The sequence below is a fragment of the Pholcus phalangioides genome, unplaced genomic scaffold (assembly GCF_987345545.1).
Source record: "Pholcus phalangioides strain wild (caught in Gottingen) unplaced genomic scaffold, Ppha-v1.0 ptg000011l_1, whole genome shotgun sequence".
In the NCBI taxonomy this organism is placed as follows: Eukaryota; Metazoa; Arthropoda; class Arachnida; order Araneae; family Pholcidae; genus Pholcus; species Pholcus phalangioides.
This window is the reverse complement of record NW_028301604.1, coordinates 20,528,112-20,546,936: the sequence shown is the minus strand read 5'-3', so window position 1 is coordinate 20,546,936 and position 18,825 is coordinate 20,528,112. Positions and strand designations below refer to the sequence as shown.

Sequence of the window (18,825 nt, the reverse complement as noted above, 5' to 3'; positions counted from 1 at the left end):
ATGGCTTTACAACAGCATTTTGTGTTGAGATATTTAAGTAGATTTCAAAAACACACACACATTCAATGCATTGATACAAATACATTGATAATCAAATACAATTTTGTGTAAAATAAATATTGATTCGTGTGAATAAATAAGGAAAAATTAATTAATCGTATGCCATGATCGTAAAAATCTTTGACTTTCGATCTGTCTGCCGAAATTAATTGCCGTGATATATATTGATTGTAACAACAGAACATATAACCAAGATCTACGAGTTTATTATTACTCGCTGAATCTACAATACATCAGATGTATGCATTCTATTCATTCTTTCGAACCATTTCATTCTAATCAAATATCACAATCATTTCTTTTAGGTAGAGAAATTTTTTTAAACTTGTTTCCAATAAATTTTTCATCATGAATAAAATTGACTGTAAATTTTCAAACTATGCTGTTAGATAGTTTTTTAAATACCAACAATAGCAATTTCTCGACAATTTCCCTTGAATTTGGTATTGAAAAATTCCGCAGAACCATCGTATACAACTACAGTAAAAACTCGTTAAGTCATCACCCTAATAAGTTGTCACTCCGGTGAAATCATCGGTTTTCTTCGATATCGTTCAGCTTTCATAGGTAACAATGCCATTAAAACTCTCGTCGCTGATTTCGGTTAACTCGTCACTATAGAAAAGTTTGAGAGAGAGAGGAACGGATTTCTATATGACTCCCTTTAGAGAAAGAGTTGGATAATACCATTGCTATATATGTTTAAAAATGACCATGAAAGCCTTATGTACAAAAACGGAAGAGCTCAAGTAACGAAAGTTATGCTGAGGAAATTCATTTGCAGACTAAAAACAAAAGTTCTTGAAACGCTAGGGAGTGTTCGAGCTGGACCTGATTTCTGCATGGACCCCACTAATTTTGGTCTTCAAATTTAAACAAAATATCTTTGTTGAAAAACCAGACATCCCCTAAGGTCAGGTAATCTTATGTCTGATTTTTTCTGTCCAAGGCCCCCTGAAGTCAAAAGTGGGCCCTGTGTTCGAGATTATCTTATAATTGTATCAAGAACTACTAACGAAGAATTCAAAATACTAAAATTAAATTTCATATATATGTAAAATTAATGTGCATTTCTGTTATAAAGAAAAACTATTTATTATAACAGTTGCTTTGATTAGTCTAAATTGAAAAATAATAGTATAAATCATAAGTGTACCATTGTAATTTATTACAATAAGTTATACAAATACAAATACACTAACACAAAGGTCACAATTGGTAGACTGCCCAATGAGGTGGCTGAAAAAAAGATGTCCATAAAAAATATGGATGTTAAATATAACCAAAATACAGCAACCTGATAAAAAGCATATATCACGAAAGAAAAAACTAATAATTAACTATAAAATAATAAACCAATGAATAATAAAAGTTCAAAAAATGTAAAAATTTCTTTTTCTCTTTTATAATTTATGAATTTAGTTAATATAGTAATTTTAATTCATATTTTCATAAATGTAACATTACTTTATATGATTTTCATAATATTGAAACTGACGGCACTCCGCTTAAGTCTTCACTCCACTTAAGCCGTCATAATTTTTCGATAACGTGAGTGACGACTTATGGAAGTTTCACTGTATATTATATATATGCGCACTGAAAAAATATTAACTGATAATAAAAAATATTTTAATAATAAAATATAGGCTAACTCATCTAAATCCTAATTCAATGACTACCTCCTTAGCTTTCTCCCACTTGAAATAACATCTCTTACTAAGTATATTTATATAAAAACGATTTAGATGAGCGAAATCTCTATTACATTTCAATAAACACGTGTGACGCTATTATGTATTATGACGCTAATATCTATTTCTAGAGAAATAGTACGATTAAATTGGTATTGCAATACCTGAATTATGAAAAATTGGGATAATTATTAACAGAAATGTTCAATTTTCGATTGTTTAAAGAACAAATTGCAATACAAACATAAACACCTTGAAACAAGTTAAAAATGATTCGGTAGAAACTCACCTGAAAGGTATACTTCCTTAACCCAGTGAAGCTTGAGACTTTCGACGTTAACAATAAAGAAAAAAAAAGCTTATCAGATGTTTGGTTGAGAAAAAGAAAAGAAAAAACGAGACAAAAACTGCCTGCGAAATCAAAACTGGGTCAAGTTCAAAGATAATAATGAAAATGAAAGTTTCCTTTTTTGAAGAAAAATCAAGTTCAATGCGAAGGTGAAAGTTGAAAAGGAAAACTAAAACGTTTTTTGCCGGTCTATTCTGAATTGAAACGATATCGTCGTTCGCATATGCGAAGACGTTGCTGATGGCGATCCTCAAATCATTGGATATAAATATTCTTTGTCAAAGTGACCACCGAGATGAGTTGCGATCTCAAAGGGAGAAGATGGGCAAAGAGAAAGAAGCTTTCGTTTCGGGATCTGATGCTGAAATGAGTATGTTGAGAGTTCAGTGAAACGTCCTTTTCTTGTATAGCCAGGAAAACAACTTCCCGCACAATCTGTGGCTCACGTTTCTTTATGCTGAGTGGCGGTTGTTCGAACCTTGCTCAACAACTTTCGCTCCACCAGTAAAAGTGAATGTCTGCTGAACCGGAGAAAAAAAAGAAAGGAAGCGAACACAGACCTGTGAACTAACCAAACAACCAACAACTAGGAAGACAAATTCTCCAATGCCAAAATTTCACCGAAAAAATCCGAATTTTATAAAGTGGCTGACGATGATGCATATACGTACAATATACATGAATATAGTGTTTTTTTTTCGAACGTAGGCGTAACTTTGCTCATTTTAAAAGTGTTTATGTAAAACTGGATTGGTCGTTGAGGTCGTCCAGTACAAATAAATTTTTTTCCTCAGCTTGTATGACATCACTAAGAGATAAAACATATGGATGATAGAGAGAGGCATTTTCGTCGCTTTGTTTTTGATATTAAAAAAAAACGCGCCTCTCCTTCATGAATACAAAGAACTAATGAATTTCCAATCACGCTACCCATTGTGGAGTAGCATATAAATGTGACGTTTCCTTTCTTGACGAGATTGAGCCATAAATTTTGATGACAGCCTTAGTAAATATTTGCACGACACAACAAACATGACGCTAATTGTCATAGAAGCAATTATTTTTTGATGGATTAGGTCTATCTTGCATCAATTTGAATTCGGATAATGTCTGGAGTGTCTCCCCTTTGCAGTCTTGAATTGCATAATATAAGTTCAGATTGGAATGCATAAGGGCAAAATTTTTTTGGTTGGGAATTTCTCGTGATCTTCCTAGAGATTCACTCTTTATACACAAGAAAAAAGCCATTCAAAATATTTATGCTCAGTAATTTCCACATAATCTAAGAGTTGTAACTTATTGTGTGTATGCATTTTACGTACATTTTTTATCTCTATACGTCTTTGGACATAATCCAGTGATAAATATACGTTTATTATAACAGCGCTGTTTTTTTATTTACTTGAACCTGCTCTTCATGAAATATAGAACTTGACCTTTAACATCAAAGCCAAAAAATTAGAAGAAATTTATGTGCGTATGGGAATGGCATATGGTATGGTATATTTTTTGGGGAATGGGAGCACAGAGGCCAATTTGAGGTTTAAGGACAGCACAGAGAATCTCCCCAAGGAAATTTTGAATTTTTGAACTTTCAAAAAACGTTTCAAATTAAATTCAAAGAAATTGATTGAAACAGCATTTAAGGATTTTTTTAACATTTAACGTTTTTACAATTTCTTTTCTCCTTTTCGATAGACATGGGGGGGGGAGGCACTGACAGGGCACCACACCTCTCCCCCGGACCCTAATAAAAAAATGTTGAAAATTTTCGCCAAAAACTGTGAAATTTGAAAAAAACGATCTGTAAAATTAATATTTTGAAATAAATCGAATCAATCAATCGAAAATTGATTCTCTGTTAAAATTACACGTCAATGAATTTAAATTCGTTTATTATGACATCACGTTTAGTTTACATGATGAAATATCAATGTACACGATTTGTATTTTTCTCATGTATAGTATTAGCGAATATGATAGAAATATTTGTATGTGAATGTATAGATTTATCCATATTCCAATATAGCCATATCTCCCAAATAGTTTATTTTTTCTATTAAAAAAACTTCCATATACCTACTTTTTAAGTAATAAAGTGATGTGAAATAATTTTAAAATAGTAATTTTTTGTTAATCATATTTTTGTACGTTGATATGATATCAATCACTATCTATGTTGAGTATTTGATATGATATTCTAGCAAATGGAAAAGACAGAAAAAGTTCATAGTACCCAGATTTTCATTTCTGCTATTCTATCATCATAATCACGATACATTCTGTGCCTTGTTGCGGTTTCGTGCTGACCCTTTCCACTCCGTTCACAAACACAGTAGGGAAAATATCAGACAAGAAATCTTAGAAAAAATAGCAAGGGTTCATCAGACGGTGATGGTTTCTCAGTTCTAGCTTTTTTTCGTGGTAGAATAATAACTGCTGTGATGTTTTCATGGTATTACCTCAAAGAGATAACTATTTTTTCATGGACTTGCTGACGGTTCTTAATGATTGGCATTTCTTGATCATATCCATCTTAATTCACCATATTAGTATCATTATTTTTTATTCACTATATATCTTAAAATAAGTTTTATTATTATTATGTTCAGCTACACTTGTATTGAAATTTTTTGATAGATGCGTGAATAACGTTAAAAATTTTTAGACAGCAATGCTAGAAATCGAAAGTAAAGATGGGAAAGATCACGTAATTTGACATGGATCAACAGAAATGATGTTTCATTTATTATGTATACGTGTATCAAGTCTAAGAATAATTCATCAACATCCGTGTTATTCGAAACGACTGTGTCCTGAAACTATCATTAGATGCGAGATATGAGCGGAGACCTTCATGATATTTCGGGAAAAAAACAGCACCCTTGTAACAAATCACTACAGGTTTTAATGTAGGAGCTCTCTTGCACAAGCACATATACAATAGCTATTCGCCAACCGAGGCGTGGTGAAAACTGAAAACATCATAAGTCGTCTACATTACTTCTCACTGCTGACTACAAGATACAGAATTCTGAGGCCGAAGCTGTTTGCCAAAAGCTCACCACCATCATAAAAGTTTCTAAGAGTCTCACTCATAGCTGAATGAATTTACAGTGAAAACTCACTACAACGGTACCCGATATATCGATAAATTTCTCTACACAACGATATTTTAAAAATCTTATTTGGAATTGCCTATAGTCTAATGATAAAAACTGCTCTCAATACAACCATATCCTTTACTACGATATATTCCCCGACAACGATATTTTTTGAAGAGAATTTGAAACCAATACAAAAATATTATTTTATATCACGTTCAAAATCATCTTCAATATGTTCCTAAACTTTTCACCAGTTTCTGTTCTAACGAGCGCATCTAATAACATTGGTATTTTGTACCACCTTACTCCCGAAAAGTATTGACAAAATTATGGATATTGCTATTTTGTGTTGTACACAGAGATGTAATGCGGTAAACAACTCCACATGGGCAAGATATATAACAGAATAGCATTAATTAAATAACTAATTGTAATTCTTATGAAAAAAATCCTTATTAGTGCATTTACTGGTGGTAATAACAATACCGATTTAGAAGAGATGTTAACGTTAGCATGCATAAATTTGGTGGAGTGTGATGATATTATCTCAATATATAACGATAATCCCTCTACAAATACAAATACAAGACCATAACAGGCAAAATGCCCAACGAGGTGGCTGAGAAAAAGATGCCCATACAAGTACGGATGTCATATATTACTAAAATACAGCATCCCAATTAAAAATGCGATCAAAAAATTATAAACAACATATATAAACAATATATATATATATGTACATGATAAAATAGTTTAAATACAATGCTCATACTACAATTATATATATATATATATTTTGGGCTGCCGCAGAATATAGTATCGGGATTTCATTGTAATTTTAAAATGAATTAAAGTGCTAACGTCATCAGGATGGTGACAAAGTGAGTGTATGGAGAAAGTATCACTAATGAAGTAATAAGTTCTCGCGCTAATCATATGGAATGATTGTGTCTATGTAACAGCCTGGAGAGCGTTCGCTCTGGGACGTCCCTATAATTTTTAATGCCATTGGAAACATAGCTGATATATATTTAACAGCCCACATGATGTTCCTATATTCTTTCCAAATGATTGTGGCAGCTTACAACAGAATAGCATTAAATGCAGGTAAAACGGTCGAGATTTTTCTAATTCTCAAAAAATTTTGTTTCCTAAGAGCTTAGCTGTAGCAAGCTGGGAAGTTATGTGAAGGTTTCGTGGAGGAATTCTAAAAAAAAAAAAAAAAAAAAGATGTCGAAAAATAGTTTTTCCAAATTAAACAAATATACTTCCAATTAGAAAAAGTTCCCAATTAACATGTAGTACTCAGATATGCCATTCATGTTTCAAGGGGTTGTACAGTTATTGAAATAAAAAAAATAACTTTTTATACTGTCCCCGTAGACCAAAACCCAATTAAAAAGTTGTTACCCTGTCTCTCCTGATGACAACAAAAAAAGTGCAGTATTCACTGAGATATTCGAATTTGAGAAACGGAGGGAATTTTTTGAAAAAACAGCGTTAAATGCGGCTAAAAAACGGTGTTTTTGCACTAAGAGGCTTTAATTAAAAGTTGTCTGTAATTTAAAATTTAGTAGCTCTGAAAAAATTACAGTTCATTGTTTCAATTACTTGCCATTTGAAAGCAACAGAATTGATATTCAAAACAATATCATTTAATGAACGGATATTTAAGTGGCACTCTCTCAATATTAAAAATAGTATTTAGCTCGGCCCTCGGGTGAAGAGAGGCTCTGAGAGGTGGGGAGGGCTCTACCAGAGAAGGCCACCTTAATTTAAAATCTTATATATTCTTGTGTGGAAATTAAACATTTTTTTTTTCAAATTTCGGTTTCATCAATATGCGACCCACTTATATGCAGCTGGAGCCCCAAATACTCGTTCTTCAAGTACCAAAAAGCACGGGTGTTTGGAAAGATTTCAAGTGGAGGTCGATGAGCTTCGACAAGAAAAGAAAAATAATAATATCATTATTAGGCCTATATACTGAATCTTACTCTAAAAAAAAAGTCCACAGAATGAAAAATTCCGCATCCATGAAATTACATGCGTTTAGAAATTAAGTAAACTAGCAAGCGATAATTAGTGTGAAAAAAATTGCAAAGCACGAATGACAAAAATTTATATATTAAAAAAAAATCTCTCCAAAACATCTGTTTACAATCCGTAAACGTGAATTGCTACCACCACTGCGGAGAAATAATTTTTAAATAATTACACTAAAAGACTTCTCTTTTGCGGACACCGGTGGGAAGGGAATCGCGAAAAACATAGTTTTATTTTATACGTGGGAAATTATATATATTATTTGGCCGTAAAAGAAAGGTAACCACATCTGAGGGGTGTCCGTTAAGGTGGGTTTTACTTTAGTAGTAGCTTCAAACGGCATCCGGATTGGTTAGAGATCCACTGCTCTTGAAATCGAAAATCTTCTCCTCTAACTACTATTTGACTCCACGTGACCTTAAGGACCGGTAGTTCGTGGTTCCTCTCAACTACTGGTAGTTGAGGCGGTCCTTAACTTCGGTCCTCCGACTAGTAGTTAATTCGGACCAATAGTTTCTGAGGATCACAGAGATAGTTCACCTCCATCTGTTTCACGGCGTCTCGCTAGCATTGTAAACTTGCCACTATCAAAAAATCAACCATGATATATATTGTATCTTTTAAAATTTTCGATTCATTAAACCACACACACATATTCTCTACACCGAAAGGTTCCATACTGAAACAGAGTTCAGTGTTTTATTATTAGTTGTTCTTTCACAATAGAATTCAATATGATTAGTGAAACTGCCTCAATGAGACCTTAAATATTCGGCGAGTGAACCTTATAAATAGATTTACGCGTCATTTACCAGTTAGATTTTTTTTTTCTTCTTTTAATACTGCATCTTCCCCCCTCCCCTCCAGTAGAATCCATTAAACAAATGGAAGAAAGAAAGGAATGAAGTAAGCGAAAAACAAGTTGACATAACTTTCAATTACGGTCTCGGTACATTACTGAAGCAACAGTCACATCCAAAAAACTACATGGGTTTTAGTTGTCCTTTTCGAACCGTATCTCATTGATCAGAATACCATGTTCGCATAATATGTCTACTGAAATAAGACATTTGATTAATTATCCTTACGTTGTAAATAAAAGGGTCTCCTCATATGAACATAGATGGAATAGCAAAGCAAAAATTATTTTTATAATGATCCTATTCTATTTTCTTTCCTCACTTTTTAGTTTCTTATTGTTATTATAGATACGCATTTCTTTCTTAATTCGCAACTCAAATACGGTATAAACAGTCTCATCAGCATGAGGCTGTTCATTCATTATTTTTCACAAACAACAGAACAAATGACAATCAGCGAATGTTTCTGCAAAATCAAACTTATTTTTTAAATTTTTTCAGACTTTGATAGTTTGATGAAAGCGAGTTTTAAACTCTTGGATCATAATATGTTGATAAAATACACTGACAATCATCTCATTTGATTGCATCGTGCACATCTTTACGTGAACGAGAGTTAATTACAGCGAGACATGTGAAGCTCATTCCGATTAGTTGCTCAAACGCTTTCATGGCCAAGAAGAGTTTCGAACCCAGACCGGCCGAATCGATGGTTGGTAAAATAGTCTCACAGTCCTCTAGGGTCAGTGTTCTTTAACCTTTTTACACCTGTGGACCAGTGAAAATAGGTGAACAATTTCCCAACTTGCGGAAATTAGATAAATAATAAATCACAGACTTGCTGACGGCTAAGTCGAATGAGGATCAATATAGAGACGGTGTTTTATTTATCAAATCTAAAATTATGTAGTGGCGACATAAATTGGAGGAAATGTTTTGCGGACCAGCAAGAAATCTTTATGGATTTCTTTCATCTCCAGTAGTATGACATGTTTTACTAATACGATATAATGACGCTGTTTTTTTAGTAAATTTATCTTCTTAACACTCTGATATCGGAATTTCTGATAAGTCGAACTAACGATAACGCGAAGTTTTTTGTCGGCTGCAGCACATTCGACTTATCGAGATTTGATTGTGAACGAGGTTCCACTGTTGTTGTGCCCACACTCTTGGCCGCCAGTGTTGCGTTTCTTTCTGTTATCAATGTTTCTTGAAGCAGTTCAAAACACAAGTGGTCATATAGTTGCTTTTACTTGCCACGATGTAAACAAAAAAAATTACATGCGTATTCTTACTATCCTGTCTCGTATGTGAAACCTATAATATTAAAATTATAAGGATTTGTACTTATAAAAACGAGGTAGACGAATGAAATATTTTTCTGATCAAATATTAAGCAGACTAATTAACACACATCTTAAGTAAAATTTCCTTTATCGATGAAGTTGAAATTCTCTCGAGGGAATAAGTTTTTTTCTTTACTTCGGAAAAACCAAGTATCGTGATTAAAGAGTGTATCTAACTTTTGAAAAAAAATGGTTCGCCATAATATGAAATATACTGTAATTTTTGGTGAAGAGAAACACGAAATTTTTGAAACGTTACATGCACAGTTCTCGACCTCCCATTGAGTAGGATTTCACCGTAATACACGTTTTATCATTAGAACAATTATTTCATTTTCTCACACACACACAGCCACCTTGCTAGGCTTTTCGTCTTTTGTGGTCTGTTCTATTTGTATTTGTAATTTGTAACTCTATCCGCTCTCTTTTTTCTTTTCTTTTTTTTCGTTGTAGTAGTTAACCGCCTTTATGCGTATATACTTAATCAGAAATTCTCAATCATATACGATAAAAGTATGACAAGAAGTAAAAACTTTTTTCTGTTCTGCGCTTGACTGCTTCTTCTCACGTTAATCAGATTTAAATTACCGGAGATGTTTGGGGAAAAATAATTTTTAGCGAATTTAGTTGTTGTAATTAAAACTAAACAGAAATAAAAATAAATACGAATGCTCTTGAAAAAATATGAATCAGAATAATTAGTGATGGCATATATATTAATAGAGAATCTTCATCTAGAGCTAGTACGGGACGTGCATTCCCATTCTGTTTACTAGAAAAGCAGTTGAACGTTTCCTTTCAAGGTCGATGATGTTCTTTTTTTTGTCATGTAAATTATATTCATTATAAGAATAAATTTGCTGAAGATGAAGTCATGTTTCAAGGAAAAGAAAAACAAAGGTAAATTATGGTACTCTTTCTCTCAATTTTCAGCATTGTGAGTGAATTGACACGCTGAACTGGATTTCGTGTTTGGTTCACTGTAAATAAGAATGTTTTTTTTACAGTGATTTTCACAATTATATATTTTTTATATGTTCTCAATGAGTTTTTTTTCTTTCAATGCGCACATTTTAGTTGCAGACACTTTTCAATGAAATGTGTAATTATAATATGCAGTGACACATATTTACACGGCTTCAATTCTTAATGAATTTATTTTATAAAAAAAATAGTGCTCTATCATCAATGAATACCACACCTCCTATACGTTGAATTTTCATGTAAACCTCTTTAGTTTCTTCGAAAATTTTCAACGTCAGTAAATAATATCGACCTCTAGAAAAACTTGTTTTAGTAATTTTTTGTACTTGAAGAAATCGGATGACACGCAGCGATTTGTATGTTATCATACATTATATTCGTATACATATATATGCATGTTTATGTTATCGTAAAACTAAACCTTCTTACTTTACTCAGCATGTCTATATTACTGTACAATACTGAACAAATTTTTGAAGTTAAATAGCTTATCGTCAAAATTATTTAGACATAAATGCTCTTATAATCTACAGAAATCATGATCAAATTATGTCTTAGAATGAATGAAAAAAAATTCCGGATCAATGAAACTTCTGTCAAAATGTAATTTATTGGAGCGATTTCTTTTTTGATTTTATTTTATTTTTTCTCATCAACATAAAGCTTCTAGATGATAGAGCAGGAAGGCAAACAACATTAACTTCTTGGATATAATTTCCCCCAAACAGCCTCTTGTAGTGCGTATGCTAAGTAGAGTGAATGAACGTGTCACAAAGCATATCATTATCAATTTACAAATTGTAATTGATGCTCTCACGTTGAGAACGAAATTATTGTCTTCCTAGTAATTCAGGCGAAAAAGAAATGAGAAACCTCAGTTCGTGTTCATGAAACGTCCGATGATTATGCTTAGTAATCATAAGGTAGAGGGGATTCCAATACATGGCAGCCAGGCACGTTCGCTTTTTTAACCCCTACAATTTACATACAACCAGTTTCAATCAAGGCAAAAGCGCATTCCCATTTTTTTTTCAAGTAATACAAAATTTACAAAATCAAATCTGAACCTGTTCTTTTGCACATTTTTTGTATATCATTAGATACATCAAAATTTTACTACACATAAGAATGATTAAAATATTAAAGTAGCCATTGTTTTTTTTAAACGCATATTTTTTTAAGAAAGGGGAAGCTTTTTTAAAAAGTGAAAGTAATCAACTTTATTTATCATTATTTTTCGTATGAGAGTTGCGTTCATCGAATTGAAATTTATAACTTTTACTCTAAGCTGCTGACGTTTTCACCATGTTACCATGTTATTACGAGGAACAATTAAATGGCAATGAGAAAAGTAAGTATAGTAGGCATGAAACACCGGAAACACCATGAAACACACCATATTACAACCGGTACACCTTTAATTCAGTGAACGATATGTAGATTAGATGTAGACGAGGGAGGTGGGATATTGAAAAAAACAAAACAAAAGTTTGGTGTATTTATTATACCACGCGTGTTGTGGGCCCACCTTGCACTCGGAAAGAATTGTCCAGTCAGTCCAGCTAGTCAAGATCATACACATCCGCAATAATTCCATGAATCGCACCGATAGCTAAATAAAAAGGAATTACTGTATTCCAAATTATATTCAAATGGGGGCGCGGTAGCCCGGTCGATAAGATACTCGCCTAAAGTACCAAAGGATGTTTAGAGGTGTCGCGAGTTCGATACCCGGTTCGTCCTTGTCAGAAAACTTTCCTGACACAGGGGTACAACAAAAAAACGGCGACTTGACCGCAGCAAAAAATTGCTACCGCAGGGAGTTCCCCATCGAGGGGTTAGCGCACCAACCTGTCGACGAGTATAAAAAACAAGCCTGCCGTTCGGAATCGGCAATAAATTGTAGGTCCCGGTCTAATTAGCCCTCGTGTGCAGAAAATGACCGTGGTGCGACAAAAATGATCAAATTATCAAATATTCAAATGGTTGCTTTTAACCAAAAAAAAATTCCATTGAATTGGTTAATATCTTTGGAATTCAGAAAAACCATGATGAGGAAGACGAGAGCTTCTTCATCATTTCTGAATGATCGGTATTTCGCACCAACTAGCAACAACAATGTATGCCACTCCACTAATTAATGCTTAAACCATTAATCAATACACTTAAAACATACGCTAAAAATATAGTGTGCTCAGTCTATAATCATGTGAACAATGATCCCATGCAAACATGCATGCAACTTTACTATATTCAAAGTATGTGTTGCCAAGCTTTATCAGGAGCGCCATGGCGAGCTGGAGGTATAGATTCGTGTCCCTGCTTATGCTTCGAATTCGTTCTTTTACAAGTGAAAATGTCTACTAAACTATTATGGGGAGCCGCCGATGAACTGGGCAAGGGACCCATGGGTGACAAAAGGAACAATCACTCTTAAGTAATTACGTCCTTTGTGTTGGCGAAAGTTTAAATTGAAAGCTAATCTTAAACAAAAAAGTTTCCACAAAATATTTTTGAAAACTTTGGAGCTAGCGTTCATAAAAAGCTGTCACTGATTATGCTACAGATGCAATGCATGTTATTTTTTAATTTTGGAGTATAGATTTCAATTGATCATGAAATTGTATACTTGAAAATCATGAACTTTTAAAGTGACTGAATTGTTTGTCAAATGAGTTTACCCTCACTACATAACAAACGAAAAGGAAATGGCAAAAAATGCATAGAACTTTTTATCCCCTTAAACAAATAACCGAAATCACAAATTAAAATATCGATTTTTTCTGAGTTTCTTTTCTTCAATTTTGAAGGCTTGGAAATTCGTGTGCGTCTACTGTGTGTGTGTGTGTGTGTGTGTGTGTGTGTGTGTGTGTGCGCGCGCGCGTTGAAAAATCACCACTTTCATCCAGTATTCCGTATTTGAAACTTTCTAAAGTGCCGTATTTATATAATCCGCGGATTTTACGGAAAAAAAATCAGAACTTCTCATTATGAATTATAGTCGGCAATATTATATATTGCATGTTATCTACAACATTTTATCTGAGAGGTTGGTATAAAAATAAATATTATAAAAAAAACTAATTTGTGACTCAAAATTGTATTGCAAACGTATTGATGTGAATAGAATAATCAACATTTTCACAAAAACGTGACGAAAAACTCCTTCCATTCCTTAGCATTTCATTATTAGTGAATGAAATTTGCAGATGCGGATCATACACCGTAAATTACGAGAGGTTTATCAATCAACAAAAATCTCAAAATGCATATTGTTAGCAAATGTTTCTTCATTTTAACTTAAACAAAACTGTGATACTGCATACATTAGCACTAACACACAAAATATTTCCCGAAGCCAAAAACTGTTCATTCATCGTTCATAGTAATAGTTATTTCACATAAGCCTGTTGTTCATGTGGTACACTTATCGCTAAACTTGTAGCATCTTAGATACTCATAATACTAAATTACGTCTATTACTTTTCAGTATTCAGTTTATTATTTTATAAATCCATATTTTATGGTTGGCCTTCAAAATGTTTTTATGTTAGTTGAGTAGTGAATGATTAATTCTGTTGGCAGTATTTTTATCATAGAAATATATTTTATGTTACATGGCTCATAACAGAAAATCTTCAACATTTGAAATGAAGAATGAAGAAAACTTTTTCATCGGAACTATTAAACTGCGTTCATCTGGTTATATAAAAAATGGCTTCTATAGTAATAGAAAAATAGAAGGTGTCAAGAATTAGTGCATGTAAGATCGTAGTATCTTTCGTGCTGTACAAATAATAACAACCCCAAATGGTCACGAATTCGTGCATGCGTGCGCACGATGGATGTCACGGTCATTTAGTAACAAGACACGTATCTTAGAAAGATGGGCTAAAAGGAAAACTTTAGAAGGCCACCAGTAGCAGCTGACAAGAGCCACGTCACCGGACAGGCTGACGGGTGGCCCCGTGGAGGTTTTTAACGAATGTTTCCAACTCCGATGTGCCCATAAATATTTTTTCACGACTTATATTCAATTATACACACAAATTTACATTCTGTGTAGTAAAATATTCTTAATATTGATAGTATTCATGGTTCAAAGAAAAGTGCACGGGATGTGGGTTAGTTAATGATAATAACAACAGTATTGACCCACCTCTGACTCGGATGGCTTCTCAATTTACACTGAATCACAAGGCAAATTAAAATGTGTGTAAACAAAGGCCACACACACACACACACAGGAGCTTGGGTAATTAGAAAGACATTTTAGAAACTATGATATTTATGGAGGGTCTAGACCTTGTAGCCATTATAGAATATGGGGGAAAACGATAGGATGTGAATCTCCTTGTTACACTTCTCAGGATATGATACTTTTGAAAAATGGATCTGAGGGTGAAGTCTTGATTTAGGTGAAATCATGTTTGAAGACTAGAGAGTGTAACGTACAGAGAAGTGGTATTGAAACTACATATAGGTTGAGCTTGAAAACAAAAAGCGTCAAATGTTTATGGTAGGAGTTTGTTATAATATACCGAATAAGGATCCGAACACATCTTCAGACTTCATGAGGAAATTTCTCACACTCGAGTAAACGTAAGAGGGTAGTGATATCCGGTGATTTTAATTATCCGGGTATCGATTGGGAGAACCTATTTGCTAGAGATCAATATGAAAGAGATTTTCTTAAGTTGGTGCTTGGTAATTTTTTGTATAAGCAGGTATCACACAGAATCTACTAGGGGTACTTCTATTTTGGATTTGATTACCATTAGTTCCAAGGATATTGTTGAACATGTTTTGGTTGAAGACAACTTTTCTTCTAGTGATCATCAGGTTATTAGCTTTTTTTGTAGCTTCTTAGAGAATAAACTTAACAACAAAAGAATGGTTTCTTGTTTTCGATGAGCCCCAACTTTGACCTTTTGAGAGAAAGGTTACCTGGAGTTTTCAAACACCTTTTAAAATCAGTTGGTGTGGTAAGTCAGTGGGGAAGAATTCGGGACAAACTCCCTCATTGATGGATGATGTCATATCCTTTGTTCGTAAGAAGCGAGTTTGTTCATCGTACCCATTTGGTTCACGGATAACGTGCGTCATCTTTATCTTGAAAAGAGAAGGTTATTCATAAAGTATACAAGTTAAAGTGGTAACTTGTGAGGCTTAAATAGTGAAGGCGATATCCAAAATATAGGTGATAAAATCCTCAACGAAATTCAAGTAGAAGATATGGAAGTCCTAAAACTTTTAAATAATGTAAGTGCAAGTGAAGCACCAGGATCAGATGATATTTATCCCAGGTTCCTTAGGGAATGTGCTAATGAATTGCTCAAGCCAGTTGCACAGATTTACAGGAGTAATATTGCTGAAGGTATCGTTTCAGAGGATTGGAAGTTTGCTAATGCAGTTCTCATATTTAACCTTCTGTAGGGTGCAATACAAATCCTAACACTTTCGGGTGCAACTTATCTGTGCGATTAAATATTAAACTTTTGCTTAGGCTTACAGTAAAGGTTGTCAAATTGTCAAATTGAACTTTTTAGTCAAATAAGATTATATTTACGTTTATAAGTAACGTTCTTATATTTCCTTACAATTTCCAACAACAAAACTGTAAGTTTTCACAATTTTTTTTCAGGGGCACGATTTAGCGCAATTAATTTCACGGATTATATAAGAAAAAATTATCAATATTATTACATTTCGTATTCAGATAATCATAAATTTGGGGGCTGGAACATAGATATATAAACTGTTGCAAATATGTAAAATTAAATATTGAGGCAATTTTTGAAAATTCGGGAGTCAAAAGCATTTACTTGATCAGGCGCAACTCATCTACCAAATCAACGTGCCCCGCACAGAAACCAACAGTGTAAGGGAGAAGAAACCACGATATTCTTGTGTGAGTGCCGGAGAGTCAGAAAGCTACTACGGCCCTACCTTTTTCCTCGGTAAACCCCGCTCTTGGGCAGGAAAAAAATTTGGTACTTAATCTTACAGATTAGATGCGTCTGACCGGAGATTGAAAAGGGTTGTCGAAAAACCGTGTCGAATCATCGTCCAGTGCGCTTGACGAGCTCTATATCGAAAATTTTATAAATTATTATCAAAATTCAATTGCTGAAGTGGATAGACGAGAATAATGTAATGTCGGAAACTCAGCGTGGGTTCAGGAAGGGAAAGCCATGTGTAATCAACCCCTTTGCTTCTATGAAGCTTGATATGAGTTGAATAATATTACTATCCCCTGATGCAACCAGGGTCACCGATTTGGGAATTCTCATTGATGAGCGGCTTAGGTTTTCTAAACATTAGTCAGCGGTGGTGAAAAAAGCAAATAGAATGCTTGGTTTTATTCTTAAAAAGGTCTCTTCGCATTCTCCTAAAGCCATTCTTCCGCTTTTTCGAGGTTTAATTCGTCCTAGACTGGAGTATAACGTAGGTTTTGGAGACCATACCTACAGAGGGACATAGACTTGGTTCAGGGGGTGCAGTGAAGTGCTCTTGTTGACACGCAAGGCTTGAGCTATAAAGACAGACTTGATTTGTTGAGTATGTTTACATTGAAAGAACGCACGTGTCGGGGGATATGGTTGAAGTGTTTAAAATTTTCAACGCGATAGATACGATGGAACACCGTCAATCAACTGCTTCGACAAGGGGACACCAATATCGTTTAGTAAGGGACAATTCCAGGTTGTGGTGTCACGAAGTTTTTCCCTAAAGGGTTGCTAATAAATGCAATAGCTTACCTCCGGGAGTCGCGAATTGTAACACAATTGACACGTATAAAAAGAAGTATGGTAGACATAGTGGAATTAATCGAGAAGCTATCCATTCTTGGATAAGACAACCATAATCTTTTTTTATGGACAGTGCATTATATAGTATTAATTATTAGGTTTTTTTGCGATACAGGGTGATTCAGAAAAGATGAGAAAAACTTTAAGAGGTGGTAGTACACACAAAAACAAACAATTTTCATCAAAGAATGCATGGTTATAAGACGAAATGCAAACGTGCTACATAGTAAAATTGGATCATAGTAAATTGGATTAGGCAACCGCCTGAGGGGAAAACGCTCACCGTACATTCGTGCTGCCTCTGTGGTACTTCCGTAACTGAAATGCATGTCTGCTTTTTCAGTATTACTAAAGTGCGCCATTATCCCGTACGTTACAACTGTTAGAACGGTTGCAGGCTGGAATAACTTCACAGAGAGCTGGCGTCCACGCCTTCCATTCACTGTGACGCAGATTTGCATACGGTTTCTTTTTCTTCCCCAGGTTACATTTGCATGCATGGTGTTCTTTTGCTCCCGATAAATTTCAACAGGGATGCCGTTTTAACGTTTGCGGATCGGCCGTTTCGAAACGCTCCAGCGCGTTTGCGTTTCATATTAGACCATGCATTCTTTGATGACAATTGTTTGTATTGGCTTGCACTATCACCTCTTAAAGTTTTTCCCATCTTTCTGGAACCACCTTGTATATGCTTTTATATTAGATTGTCGTATTTTGGTTATATTTGACATCCATATTTTTTATTGGCATCTTTTTTTCAGTAACCTCGCTGGGCATTTTGGCTGTTGCGGCCTTTGTATTTGTATTTGTATGAAATTTATGGTACGTAGTCATTTTCTATCATTTAGCTATCCCATCTACATTTACCAAGATACCTTTTAAATGAAACGATTAATTTTTCGTTTGCTTCTTGTTCAATCGGATAATTTTTATTAAACGATATAAACGTTGGGTGTTTAAAAAATTAGGACGCCCACATCTGGCTGGTCGTATAAATTAATCCTCTTTTACTAAATTTTAAGTTAATCATCGATAATTTCTTGGCTTCGACATATATTTTGGGTTCTCAAACTAGTCACAAAAATCACAAAAAATCAACCTGAAGCTGTTAAAAAACCCAAAACATTTTTTGATGAGTCGGTAAGTTTGCAAATCTATATAAAGTGCAAGGGCATAGCGGAGGGGGGGGGGGGACCAGACCCCCAAGTCCCCCCGCCCGAAATGTGAGAAAATGACAGAAAAAAGGGAAAAAGACGGCCAAATGTATTGTTCTATCACTTTGGTGTCCCGTCCCCCAACGAAAGTTCTGGCTGCGCCCTTGATAAAGTGTAATATATTTAATGTTCCACCTCTTATTATTTTAAGGGGTTTGTATTATAATTCATCAGTAAAACACCCCAACGTAATGCTTCTGCAAGGCACGTCCCTACTTTCATCTAGAGTTACTATAAGAGAATATACTTATAAATATACTTTTATATGCTTCTTACGTCCATTAATTCGTGGACCAATAAATGCATTAAAAATTGCAACCGATAACTAAGAAATTGAGACAAGATAAAAA

The 18,825-nt window shown here is 34.1% G+C and overlaps 1 protein-coding gene across 2 annotated transcripts in view; it reads right to left on the bottom strand.

The window, feature by feature from the left end:
* Positions 1-2,639, bottom strand: part of LOC149080203 (uncharacterized) — a 61,184-nt gene extending 58,545 nt beyond the window's left edge. The window contains exon 1 of one of the 2 annotated variants that reach the window (XM_089239251.1): positions 2,044-2,639. The gene's annotated coding sequence lies outside the window, so the exon portion shown is untranslated. The remainder of the gene's footprint in view (positions 1-2,043) is intronic. The other variant, XM_089239252.1, reaches the window with a different exon arrangement.
* Between the last annotated feature and the right edge of the window lie 16,186 nt (positions 2,640-18,825).